The sequence below is a fragment of the Protopterus annectens genome, chromosome 5.part1 (assembly GCF_019279795.1).
Source record: "Protopterus annectens isolate FY-2018-M chromosome 5.part1, PAN1.0, whole genome shotgun sequence".
NCBI classification, from domain to species: domain Eukaryota; kingdom Metazoa; phylum Chordata; order Ceratodontiformes; family Protopteridae; genus Protopterus; species Protopterus annectens.
The window spans coordinates 174405399-174420286 of record NC_056736.1 but is presented as its reverse complement, the minus strand read 5'-3'; positions in this window follow the sequence as shown (position 1 = coordinate 174420286).

Sequence of the window (14888 nt, the reverse complement as noted above, 5' to 3'; positions counted from 1 at the left end):
AGAGGAAAGCTGCACTATGACACATATAATGTTGGACAAAGGACCCAAAGTAAGGGCTCACCATTAGATAATGCACTTACAAAATGTGGAAGTACATAGAATAACATCTGTTGCATTTGGAGGACTATTGGCACATCTGAAGTTCAGATTTCTGGCAGTCTTGTCTCACATAATGTGTAAATGATGCCACATTTGACAGCAAACCACAATTTACTGTGAAACACACATATATATGAGTCAATCCTGTGTACTTGCTGCAAGCATCTGGACCGTGGAGAGTCATACCATGGATCCCTAAAACAGCATGTGGAAACCTTACAAATGTATGGCACAGTATATGAATATGTACACATATTGTGAAATCATATGTTTGTATCTACACCAGGAACAACACCCACATTCACTACAGCCCCCTGTGTCTGCTGGATTTCACCACATGTACATCAACAACTGAACAAGTTGTGTAATATATAATGTTGTGTGCTCACCATATGCTTGTCCATCCAAATGCAAACAGATACATATGCCTAGAATGTGTACTGTTGTCACATAGCTAGGTTACAAAACAGTTTTCTGACTGCTAGGCTACTAGCTGTAGATGACAGTAAGAAGCAATATGACTCTGCAGGCCTCTCAGGCTGTTCCACACAGGGCTTGTTTATGTGCTCTATGGTTAGTTCACCTGCAGTCATTTATAAAGCAAACTTGAGCCATGGTGCATACATTAAGTACTGTGATCTGTAGTGTGAAAGACTAGATTGGTATAGGTAGGGGTTCTAATATCACTGTATCTCCCTTTGTGTGCATATGTGTGTGTGTATATCTCCTCAAACATTAAATGTGAGTCCGACACTGACTTCCACACTGGCATGGGTTTGCACTTTTTTTGTCCTTGCAATTTTATACAGGCCTACAAACTCTTGTCCTCCACAAGGCCTTCTGATGTCATCTACCATAAGGTTACCTAAAGCCACGTTAATGTCAGTCTTGAGCTGTGGCACATGTGTTAAGTATTGTGGTCTGTATTGTGGGAACCTAGATACATAGGGTGTTCTAATCTCACTCTGGCCCACTTTGTATGTGTGTGTGTGTGTGTGTGTGTGTGTGTGTGTGTGTGTGTGTGTGTGTGTGTGTGTGTGTGTGTGTGTGTGTGTGTGTATCGCCCAACAGAACAACTATGAATCCCACACTGACTTCCAAACTGGTATGGTTTTGTATTGTTTGGGCCTTGCAGGTGATGCAGACCTCCAAACGCTTGTCCTACACAAGATCTTCTGATGTCTTCTACTATAAGATTACCTAAAGCCATGTCAATATCAGACTTGAAATGTGTCATGCTTGATATGCTTTGAGTTCTGTAAACTTAGATATGTAGGGGTGCTATTCTAACTGCAACCAATTTGGTGTGTATGTTGTGCAGCGTTCTGTAAATTCAGACAGGTAGTGGTACAGGTTTCACTGCAGCCAACTTGGTGTGTGTGGATGTCAGCGAGAGCATTTTACATTAGCCTATTGGACACTGTCCATATATCTTCAACAAACACAGCTAATGCCATCAGCAATAGATGATTGCTTGTGTATACATCAAAACAGGCCACAGTTAGGCATTGGCGTGACAGATGCTTAAATGTAAGATGTTATTAACTTTATGGTGTCATTCTAAGGTAAAACAGTACCTGACAGTGTGTGATAACAAGGTGGACTGAGTACACTGCTTTGCCAGGCATATGACACTTGCCTGAACCATAATCCTGTTATTAGGCAGGGTCGCAAGAGCATACTCACAAATGTGACTCTGTACAACTCCAGAAAAGTAAGGGTCATACTGTTACACCCTTGGGGTTCACAGCATCAAACACACTGTCATATGTGCACTCTTTGCAATGAAGATATGGATGTCTGTGTATGCATAGAAAACTTATTCAGCTTTGCAATTAGTACTTGGGCCTTGCAAGGCTACAATGCCTGTCAAACAGACAGATAATAGATGCTGTGTGAAGTAATGTGGGACTATATATTTTACCATGCACAAGTAGACCAGTACATCCACAAAAATTCTAAGATTACACGAACCACAAAGGATTATTTTTTCTTTTCTTCTTTAATAAAAATATTATTAGCAGCACAGCAAGAAAGCAAGCAAAAAGCTTTATTTAAGGACCATAAAACAGACAAAACCCTCTAGCGCCTTGGCTTTCACAGCCTTTTCAGAGTATATTTTCACCATAACAAACATACTTCTTTTATATAAAAGGAAAAAACACACCCCCTAATCTTTAAATTAAACTATTATACTTCTTAAAGGCGCATCATAAAAAAACTCTTCCAATTACATTCCTTGGTTAAACCTTTCAGATACTAGGTATTGTATTTTCAAATAAAAATAGATGCTTTTTGTCTTAAGTTTTGTTTTAACCCTTCAAAAAGCTCCTGTTACATTGTTCTAATATTGTAGCTTGTAAACCTTCAGGATTCCCTTCATAAAAATTATAAAAATGTTCTGCTACTGGATTGTCCATTTAACTTTTCTTATATCTCTAACATGTTCTTTAAGCCTGATCAAAAAATTTCTCTTACTTTCACCTATATAATATTTATTACATGGGCATCTAAGCCCATATACTATACCTGCACTATTACTGGTATAGTGTCCATATCCCTGATACTTTTTACCATTAATTTCTGGAAAGACCTTCACAATGAACTGACAAATTGTACAATTTCCACAGGGAAACGTACCTTTCTCTAATAGAGCTCCTACATCTATATTCAAATGATTTCTAAAATTGCCAAGTACCAATAGGTTCCTTATACTTCTTCCATTTCTATATGCAAATTTTAGCTCCAAGTCCTTTAGCACCTGTTCCTCGCTTCTCATTATTTTCCAATAATATTTTACTATATTTTCTAATTTAATGGAAAATGGAGTATATTTAAATATGAAATAAATATTTTCTTTTTCTTTTTCATTCTTACCAAGAAATCTGGTTGTATTTTTATTATTTCCCTCACTACTCAACATTACTTTCTTTATTCCCTCATTAATTTGTTCCTCACTATACCCCCTCTTATAAAATATACTCATTACCTTTTCCATTTCACTATTTCTATCTCCAATATTATTACATATTCTCTTCACCCTCATAAATTCCCCATATGGAATTGACCTGATAGTATGTGGAGGGTGACAACTCGTATCAAATAATATATGGTCTTGAGTTTCAAATTTCTTATAAACCTTAGTTCTTACTCATCCTTCATTACTAACTTCCAAAGAAATATCCAGAAAATTAATCAGACTTCCCTTTTGTAAACCATCAAAATGAATATTAAATTTGTTCTTCTCTAAAATTTTATAAATTCTTCCACTTTTTCAAAGCCCCCTTTACATATAAAAATGAGATCATCTATAAATCTATAGTATCTCAATACATTTTTCCTATAGAAATCATCACAATAGCTGTATAAATTTTCAAAGTAGCCCATAAAGAGATTGGTATACATGGGGGCAAAAGCTGCCCCCATCGCTGTTCCCTGCATCTGTTTATACAACACATCATCAAATTCAAAATGTTTTCTAAGCTAAAGGCCATTAATTCCTTAATATACTCAGTTTTGCGTGTGGTAAAAGATTGTTTCTCCTTTTTTCAAGTGTGGTCTACACATAATGTGGGACTATAGTTTTGTGTTCCAAAAACCTAAATGTACAGTATGACGTAGCTAGGGCATGCTGGAGGGAAAGGAACATCTCTCCTCTGCAGTAGGTCTCACATCCATGTTGAGCAGATCACTTCTATTACCCTGTTGAAGGGCAGGCTGCATGAATTGCCATGAAACTGTTACATGGATCACTGCCACTGTGGACCTTGCTAGACCAACCTTGGACATCTATGTCACCTGACATTGAACATTATTTAATCACCATCAGGTCAGTACCTAATCAAATCCTATGAACTTCAGAACCCAAAGCATAATACATGCAAAACTGAACCAATTGATCTGGTTGCTATTCAAGGCATCTACCTGGAAAAGGGTACAAGTCTACAAACCCTTCCATGATCTGGGACAAGAGTGTGGGTCAACAAACAGGCTATGGCTTTTCAGTGTGTACGTGTTAGTTTCCCCTCCACTCTTTGGCAGTGCTCTGTACATACTCAGACACCTTGAGTGACATATTTCCTGGAAAAGCATGATGGAAATTACTCCAAAACCGAGATGCACACATGACAACTAGGTTGCAGTGACAAGCACTGTCCCCTTAGTTGCAAAATAGTCACTCATGACATTGATTGTTATTCTCAGTACAATTGTTTAATCAATAAAAAAGGTTACCTATTATATTATCAAAAGCCGACAATGTCAAATACGACATTGTCGACACGAGAATAGCGAAAGTGCAGAACATCGAACGGGTAAATGGAAATCTCCATAAGGGGAGATTTCCATTTACTTCAATGTAGTGTGGTCTCGGAGTTGGTATATTTAAGTAGCGGGGGTGTGGGGGGTGCTGGGGGGCTTGCCCTCCTGCCTACCCCCTTTAGATTTTCTTTTTTTTTTATTTATTTTTTCTGGACATTCAAAATTTTAATGGTTTGATCATTAATGGTTGACTTTTAGTGATTTGAATCATTAAACATTCGATGTTCTAATATAGACCCAATAAAAAGGGTCTGTTGCCATGGATATGAACTTTCCTACTGTGACCGTTACCACCTTGGTGGATATGGGCATCCTGAGGCAATATAGAAATTGCCTCATGTTTACAGACAACCAATTAATTCTCAAACAAACTAATATGGTATATGAGAAATCTATTTACACAATGTCACTGGAGTCAAAGTTCTCACATGAAAGTAATCCTAATGTCAGTAAAGTAGTCATTAGTTCACATGCTGCACTCATCACACACAATTCAAAACAGACATGCTCAGGCACTAAAATGTTACATTCACAAATCACAAAGACCTCATAGTCAAAGTACAGCTAACAAATACCCTGAGCAGCCCCAAATGCACTCTGCAAAAACAACAGCCATATCAACACATAGAGCTACATCTCATGGATGCTCAACGTGTAAGCCCAATAAGGCAAGCCATAGCACAATCCAACATTCTAGTCATTGAACACTCCATTGTGAGATGCACTAATGTCCCTATCACCAAGCTGAGTAAGGAGAAAGGCACTGTCAGTTGCTTGTCAGGGATTAGGATCCGCCACTTTATGTATGCATTCATGTCACTGGACCACAAGTAACACAAACTCATCATGTCAGAGATGCAACTATATTAACAGCCTTGAATAAATGCTCTCTCATGCACCAGTCAATATGTATGGCAATGAGAAGGCTGTTACTGTGCACACATCACTTCCCACTTCACCCAAACCCACATCACACATGCATACATATGTGGAGGCTCTCACCAGAAACATACATAAACACCAAAAACCTCACAAGCACAAGCATGCTACACATAATACATCCACTGCACAATACAACACACATAATAGGTCTTGCACCAAACTCTCACCTGTCAAGCCCTTAAGTCAAAACACAAAAAAAAAAACATATTAGTCATTGGTGATTCCATTGTGAGGAACACAGATGTCCCTCTCACCAAGTTGGATAAGCAGAAGGTTACAGTCAGCTGTCTTTCATATGCCAGGATCCACCATATGACATGCATTCACATATCACAAAACAGGTACTGTTGTCACTGTCATAGTCCATGTTGGTGTGAATGACTTGAGACATACCTCCCTGGACTATATGAAGAGAGACATGACTGAACTCTCGGATTCTGCATTTCAGGCAGGTATGTTCCTAGTTTTAAGCAGCATTTTACCTACACCTAGGATGATGCCTTAATACAAACAGAAATTATTAACCTCAATAATTAGCTTAGTTTCTTGGGGGGGCGTGGCCAAGGATGAACACAGGATAGCAGCAGATTTCTTCAGCTCCACCAATTTCATTACATTGACAGGAATTAATTACTTAAAAAATTAATTCTTGAAGTAATTTTCTTTCTAAATATGTTTGTTTTATATAGTTCTTGAACTATATCTAAAAAAGAAAGGAAATCTTAATAATATTCCTGTCAGAAATTACTTTGGAAATTTTCCTGTCAGTTTATCAGTCTGAAATGAGTTCCAGTAAGACAAATTCTCAAGACTCCAGCATCAAGAAAGAACTTCAGTCTCTGATAATTATAGTCCAGCAACTTACTGCTAAGATGGATAAAATGGATACTAAAATAGACACTTTCATAGAAAAACTACAAAACAAATAGACTTGTTACATATGGACCTGCAACAACAGAAGATCCAGATGACAGGCATAGAAGAAGCTGTGAATGACATGGAAAATAAAATACAAGAAGAGGGAATCAACATTGAGTTTCTGCTGAAACAAAATACACATTTACAAACAAAGCTGGATGACCTGGAAAATAGATCTAGGCGCAATAACATTAGGATTTTGGACTGCCAGAAAATATTGAAGGTAACAATATTACTTCTTTTTAACAACATGGCTCTCTAAAACTTTAGATTTACCAGAAGCATTCTCTTTTGGTATCGAAAGAGCACATAGATCTATAGCTAATACTAACTCTAACAAAAACTATCCTAGATCAGTTATAGTTAGATTTCTATCATCTTTTGATAAAGAGATGGTTCTTAAATCTGCTTGGGCTAAAGCTCCTGTTAAGTTTAATGAGACAACTGTGCGTTTTGACAATGACTATTCTTCCATGGTAATTGCTAAAAGAAAAGTTTTTCTGCCACTAATAAGGGAGCTTAAAAGCACAGTTTAAAACATACCTTCTGTTTCCTGCCAAGCTTAAAATCTTCCTTCCTGATGGTCCTAAGGTCTTCGATGATTTAGACTCTGCTTTACTGTTTGTCAAAGAAAAAAGGATTTTGGATAAAATAGAAGAAATGGAATGGGCCAGTTCTTCATTGAAGAGATTGGAAACTGAAGCTTCCTGGAAGACTTCAGAGAAGAAGAAGAGACTAAAAACAAATGATTTGTTATATGTTTTTTTCTCTCATCATTTTAGTTCATTATTAATCTTTTTGAATATAGTTCCTGCATTTCCAGAAAGCCACAAATATTTTGGAAAAGATTTAATCAAAGTTATTCTCTATGTGCAAAGAAATGTTTTGTTTCATAACCAGTCAAAATGCCTGAGGATTTAATGGCAGGCTGTGACTCGATTTGTTTCTCTTTCTGAAAAAAGTAAGGTTAGTAATTTGATACATTTTTTTTATCTTTACCTTTTCTTTCCTTCTTTTATTATTTTCTTTGTTTAAACAATGACATTCTATTTAGATTATGTAGTGGGTAAAGGGTGGGGAGGGCAGGAGAGAACAGTAATGAAAATATCATTAATAGAATAATAACATATTTATTTCTTGTAAAAGTTTATAAGTTCTTCAAATGCTATTTCTAATTATACTTTCTTGATTATACTGCTTATGCTTGTTTGTAAATAATCTGTCATGCTTTAACTAATAATAATCAGAACTAAATAAGAGTAAATAATATGTTTTATTTTTAACTCTATTAATATAAACAGTAAGTAACATTCCATTGTATATACTTCTTACAGCTTTCTCTTACATTTTTTTATTTCTGCCTCACTCCCTTTTATTTTCTACTCTCTTTTCTTTTCTTTATTAATATATAGAATGCTTTTGACTGTGTGGGCACAGTGAATAATAGGATTTGTATGAAAACTGAGTTGGGAGAAGAATGCTGAGTTTTATTGCTTGTTGGTAATTTTGAGTTTAATTTCACTTGCATAGAGGCTGTGATGATCTGTGGAATACATTGTGGAGGTTCTGTCATGTTTAGATGCATTTACACTGCTAAATGAATGTTTGTCACTAGATTTTAATAAGTTTCCGCCAAAATGTTAAGAGAGACAATCTGGGATGTGGGCTGTCTCATGCACAGTGTCTGAGTTACCTCAGAATCTTCAAATGACAGAATTCTCACAGAGAAACTGAAAGCAGTTAGTATAAACATTGACAAGGTTATCACACTGACACACCACAGATTCAGGAAAAATACCTGTTCATAAAATATGTCAGTTATAATGAGTTTAAATGATGTAGTTTCTTGTAGTAAGTAAATGTCTTATTTTAGAAGGCATAAAAATGAAACATTTATTTAAATGTTTTGGAAAATCTACTTAGCAGCAGCATAATAATCTGTGTTAAAAATTTGTGTCCCAAACATATACTTTACTATAACTCATTTAATTCATCTGATTGACAAACATAAATAATCTTATAACTCTATTCTGGAAGAAATGTCATGTGATATATTTTGAAGCAGTAGGTTAGCATGATTGTAAAATCTGGTTACTAATATGTGTTTGCTGTGCATTATTTTGTATAAAGCAGACAGATTTATTCTAGGAACAGCAAATAGGATACTGCTCTACAAAGACACAACTCAGTGAGATCATATATCTATATATATATATATATATATATATATATATATATATATGTGTGTGTGTGTGTGTGTGTGTGTGTGTGTGTGTGTGTGTGTATGTATGTATGTATGTATGTATATATGTGTATATGTATATATGTGTGTGTGTGTGTGTGTGTGTGTGTGTGTGTGGGTGTGTGATGGCTTTTTTTAGGTAATAACGCAGGTGTTTCTGAGAATCTGCATAACTATGCAATATGATTTATAATAATTTTATGAATACAATATTTAACTCTATTGACAATAATGAGTTTAAGTAAATGCTCATATACAAACAATTCAAGATTTTTTGGAAGCTGTTGATAGAATTCACATGACAGAAAATAGATGCATCTTAATGCATGTAATGTCTGAATCATATTAGCCAAAGTTTTTGATTTAAATGAATGTTAGAACATAATTTTCTCCTCTTGATTTCTAACATTAAGATTATTTGAATGCTATTAGAATACAAGTGTTATATATTACATAGATCTATATAATAGTATGAACAGTTTTTTAAAAAAAAAAAAAAAAGTTTATTTTAGTTTATATGATGCTGTTTTACCAAATGTGTAGTTTTGTCTTGATAGATAATTGAATTGAAAACTGTTAACCTCAGTTAAATATAACTAGTATTAAATTGATAAGGTGGTAGCTGAGGTACTGCTGCTTAGGGTAGGGGTTAACTTGAGTAGCAAATACTACTCTAAGTTGGAGTTTTTAACTCCAGGCGGATGCAAGGTTTAATCCTTACATTATTTTCACTTGTTCATTGTTATATGTATATAGTTTTGACATCCACAATATATTTTGTACACTCATTGTCACTACAAACAAAATTGAATCCTATACAAAATCCCATAAGAGATTTAATAAATACAGCTATATTTAAAGGTACACCTAAAAGAGGAGATGTAACATTATTTATCTTGTTATTTGTTATTTCGATCATAAGATTCTTGAGTTTTAAAAATACCAAATGACATCTTTAAAAGGAATTTCTTTAAACATTAATGGATTGAATAATCCATGTAAAAGGGCAAGCCTAATAAGATACATTAATCTACACAAGGCCAATCTAGTCTTCCTGCAAGAAACCCATCTCTTGAAAAAGATATTGATAAACTAGCCACTAATAAGTATACAGTTTGGTTAGTTCAGAGCACACTCAGAAAAAGAGGAGTGGCTATTTTATGGAATAAAAGTATGCCCATTCCTAAAACCATTAAGTCTTATCAGGATGACAAAGGAATGTTTTGTATGGTTACAATACAAATTAATGGGAAGACTTACACTTTAATTAATGTATATTGGATACCTGGAATTGGTATTAATACAGTGAAACATCATATTGATAAGATCATATCATTCTCTATAGGGGATATTATTTTAGCTGGTGATTTTAATTGTATACTACATGAAAGTGATACTACCACTATAAAGAAAAGAAGAATTACATCTAATGCAAAACATTTAAATGATTTTGCTAATTCTTATCATTTGAATGATATTAATAATCAGATAGAGTCAAAATCATTACCATACACCTTTTTTTCTAACAGATACAAAACTTATTCAAAAATAGATAGGGTCTTTATTTCTAACCAGATGGTAACAGATTTAATTAATTCCAAAATCATTTCATGTCCTATATCTGATCATAACTCAATTGTTTTTGAATTCATGATAAAAATACTCATAATGTTCAGATCAAAAGGATACCAGCATACTTAACTCAGCTAAAAGACTATAAAGAATATATACTTTCAGAAGTACAACATTTTCTAGACATAAATAATACTCCTGAAGTCTCCATTGTCTATGTTTGGGATGCCTTAAAATCATATCTATATGGACAAAGTATCAGATGGTATAATAATAAAAGGAAATCGTGGGATAAGGAATTGTTAGATATTCAAAGTAAACTAGACTCTTATAAACATAATAATAAAGAAAATATTATGGACAAGAAAGTTATTGAAGAAATAAACAAACTAAATGAGAAATACAAAGAAATTTTAACTCATAAAGTTAAAATAACTTTAGAGAAATACAAGTTTTTGTCTTATTCAATAAGCCCCAAATACTTACATAGACTTAAAAATAAAACAAAAGATTGAATAAACAAAACCATATCAAAGAAATCTTTTCTCTAAGGAAAAAGAAGAATGTTTCTAGTATACCAGAAATACTGGATGAATTTAGAAATCACTTTCACAAGATTAACCATAACAACATTAACATGGAACCTAAAGATAAAATAAAGGAGTTTATAACCACAAACATGAATAAAAAGCTTAATAAACAACAGATTAAACTATTGGACAAGAGTATTTCATATACAGAAGTTATTACACAAATAAATAAGCTTAAATCAAACAAAGCACCGGGTAATGATGGTATTATACCAGAGATATATAAAATCCTTTCTAAAACTACATATTCATTAATACATAAGGTTTTTATTCTGGCCCAAACTGAGTTAATAACCCCCCCCCCCATCTTGGCAATATACATTTATTTCACCAATTTTAAAACCTAATAAAGATCCAACTAGATGTTCTTCATATCGACCCATCTCATTACTTAATGTTGATTATAAAATGTTTATGAGTATTTTTGCTGATAGATTGAAGACAATTATCCCGGCATTATAGACATAGATCAGACGGGCTTCATTGTAAATAGAAATACTTTTGATAATATAAGAAGAACTTTAACATTAATTGATTTTGCAAATAGGAAAAGAAAGATTTAACACTTATTAGTCTTGATATAGGTTCAGCATTTGATTCAGTAAGTTGGGACTATCTGTTTACCTTAATGAAATGCACAAATTTCTCTGATGCATTTGTAAATTTAATTGAACATTTATACAAAGGAACGCTGGCTTATATTAAGGTAGGAACATATGTTTCACAAAAATACCCATTCTTAAAGGTACAAAGCAAGGATGTCCACTTTCTCCACTATTATTCACTTTAGTAATGGAGCCTTGGGCTAATTTGATTAGAAACAGTACTGACATAGAGGGTTTTGAAATAGAAGAAAATACAACATCAAAAATTCAACTTTTGCAGATGATGTTGTAATTACATCAGCAGGATCTAATTGTTCTATGCCGTCTTTATTTGATAAAATGATGAATTTTAAAAGTATTTCTGGTTTAATATTCAAGGAAGAAAAACTAAAATACTACCTATATATACACGAAAATATACTCTCATTAGTGATTTTACTAAATATGTACCCAACTCAGGTCAGATAACTTATTTAGGTATAATACTATCTAAAGATATTAAATCTATTATATATAATAACTATAATACCTGTTTTCTTAAAATACAAAATCTTTTTAATACCTGGAATAATATGTTTTTACTATGGAGGAGAGACTTACAATTATTAAAATGATAATATTCCCCAAGATTTTATACTTAATACAATCAATAATACTTTCACCTACAAAAATAACTATCAAGAAACTGAATACACTAATGTTAAATTTCTTATGGGCACCTAATAGACCTAGGATTGCATTAAAGAAACATACTAATAGCTGGTCTCAAGGGGTATTTCTTTTCCAGACTTTAATTTATATATTATCTCTTCTATTATAAAAGTTATTACTTTATTAATAGATCGGTCATATGTCTAAAATGGAAAGATTATTGGGAGCTAATTAGTATGCACTTCATGAAAATCTCCTTAACACATAAAAATATGATTATAAATAACTCCATGTTGTGGTTGCTAAAGGAATTTTGTACTTCACCTATTACACCTAAACATATGGTCTGTTACCCATTAAATATTATTATTAGTTATCGTAACTTTATATTCATGCACCCTAAGTATAGGGAATGGAATTTTATTGTATTCCTATAATTTATACTCAGGGTATGCTTATGTCATCTACTTCTGAAGGAGCTCATTTAGCTATAGATAATAATCTAAAGTACTGGTATCAGCTGATATCTGATAATAAAGTTAAAAATCTAGATTTCTTAAAACAAGAATTTGATCTAAGAGAAACTTGCTGGTTAGAGGTTCAGATCTTTAGACAACATCTCATTGATAGAATAGATCTAATGTCTATAACAGTTAAAGAATCTATTCCAAAACTGATTGATTACTTGATAATAAATTTACAGCATAAAGTTTCTGATAAAGGTAAACTTTCATATATATATAAAATTATCAGACAAGAAACTTTTACAATGTAGATTCATACTGGAATTATTTCACCTCTATTAATGGGGACCCACCAACTCAACAAGATAAACAATATATATTGAATCTGCTTATAGAACTACATCTTCCATTGTCTGGAGACTTTATACATGGAAATTTTACATAGATCTTTTATACACCTTTGATGATGAATAAAATTAATAATAAAGATAATCTATGTAAGAGATGTAATGTAGAAATTAATGCTGACTGGGCTCATATGTTTTATGACTGTATGAAGTTGAAAGAATACTGGAAGTCAATTAATGAATTTTTGCAGGCTCTTTTACAGATAATTTCATTATTTCTAAGTCTCTTATATTATTCAACACACCTGTACCTCAATGTGTTAAAAAGATTAAGCTTCCCTTGTTATGGTCTATCCTAGCAGTGGCTAGGAAAATAATAACTAGAAATTGGATTTCAGATACACCTCCTTCGTTCAATGAATTTAAAAATGTTATGAATATAATGTGTCATATGGAAATAAGCACAATTAGAATGAGAACAACTAGAAAAACATCACATTTTATTGTATGGGATAATTTACAAAATTTGTTAAAAAAATTCTAATTTCAATAGCACAATATTTTAGTTTAATTAATTGATTTGATTGTAGTGGATGTCTTTGTAAATACTTTAGTTGTTTTGTTGAATATTATAATAATACCTATTTTTAATTATTTGTATAAAATTGTTATGATATTTCTCTTATATGTTAAAACAATAAACTTGTTTTGAAAAAAAAAAAATAATTAGCTTAGTTTCTGGTGTCATTCTAAGGGGATCCAGTATCTGTCAGTCTGGGATGACATGATCGACAAACCTCAATGCTTTGCCAGAGATGGTCTTCATCTGTCAACCCTGGGACTTTGGCTATTGGCCAAGGCTCTTGCCATTCCCATAGACAAAACTGAAGATGTGAACACTCCATACAAGAACAACCTCAAAATTATGCTGCTAAATGCTAGGAGTCTTAACATGAAACTGCGCTCACTGGAAGTAGTCCTCACTGTTGAACATTTACACATTTGTGCAGAGACCTGGTTCATGGTGTGGAGAATACCCCAACCATAATAGCCTACACCTCCTTCCACATGTTCAGACCAAAAACTGAAGGTGTGAAAACTAAAGGAGGCAATGTATTGATATTCATTAAAGATAATTACACCTCCAGATTGGTTAAACAGTAGGATTCCCCAGAGATATTTCAGGTGCAATTAACTGCTGGTAGTACACCTATTCAAGTCATTGCCAGCTACAGGACCCCCTCTGTGAATCAGAACACCCACTCTGCTTATTTGAATCTACTTGAGTCTATCATGATACATCCAAACACCCTGGTTTTGCGCAACTTTAACTACACATCCATTGACTGGGTAAAGTACTCGTGCTGTAAGTCACTTGCCCAACGGTTCCTTGACTTCATTAACTCCAATGCATTGGACCTGCTGGTTGGAACTCCCACAAAGGGAGCCACCATCCTGGATCTGGTGTTTACCAATATGGGGAAACCACTGTACCACCCCCAATGTGACTTCTTCCCTAGTGAGATCTGACCACATATTAGCCACATTTGAAGTAACTATTACACCAACCCCCCCTCCCCCAGCAGCAAATAAATTAAAACACTTCTCCAAAACACATCATTACCTCATACAGGGTGGTATAAATAGCTGTACTGCACATCCCCCCTCAGATGGAAGTGGCAACTATGTCTACTTCTACACCAGTGCTTTATACAAACACCTCTTTAACTGTATTGACTTGGCTGTACCTAATAGGACTGAAACAAACTCCACAAGGAAGAGTAAACCTGCCTGGTGGCCAACTGCCATTAACAGGCTTTACAATAAGAGGAAGAAATTGCTGTCTAAGAGTTAGAGGGAGTGAGCCCTAAACTGGAAACACTCCTTCCTCAGCTTAAACAAGCCAATAAGACTTCTTAAGTCCTCAAAAGCAAACAATAACTCCAAGTTAGATTATTCAACTAAGGACAACCATAATGGGTTCTTTAGTTACATCCATAGCCAAAAAGGAAAGGACCAGATATCTGACGAATTGGTAGTTAATGATACCACATATACTGAGTCTGCGGACATAGCTAACCTGTTAACTTACAGGTTCTGTGAAAACTTCACTCCTCTGTCCCTGCCACATGTACCAC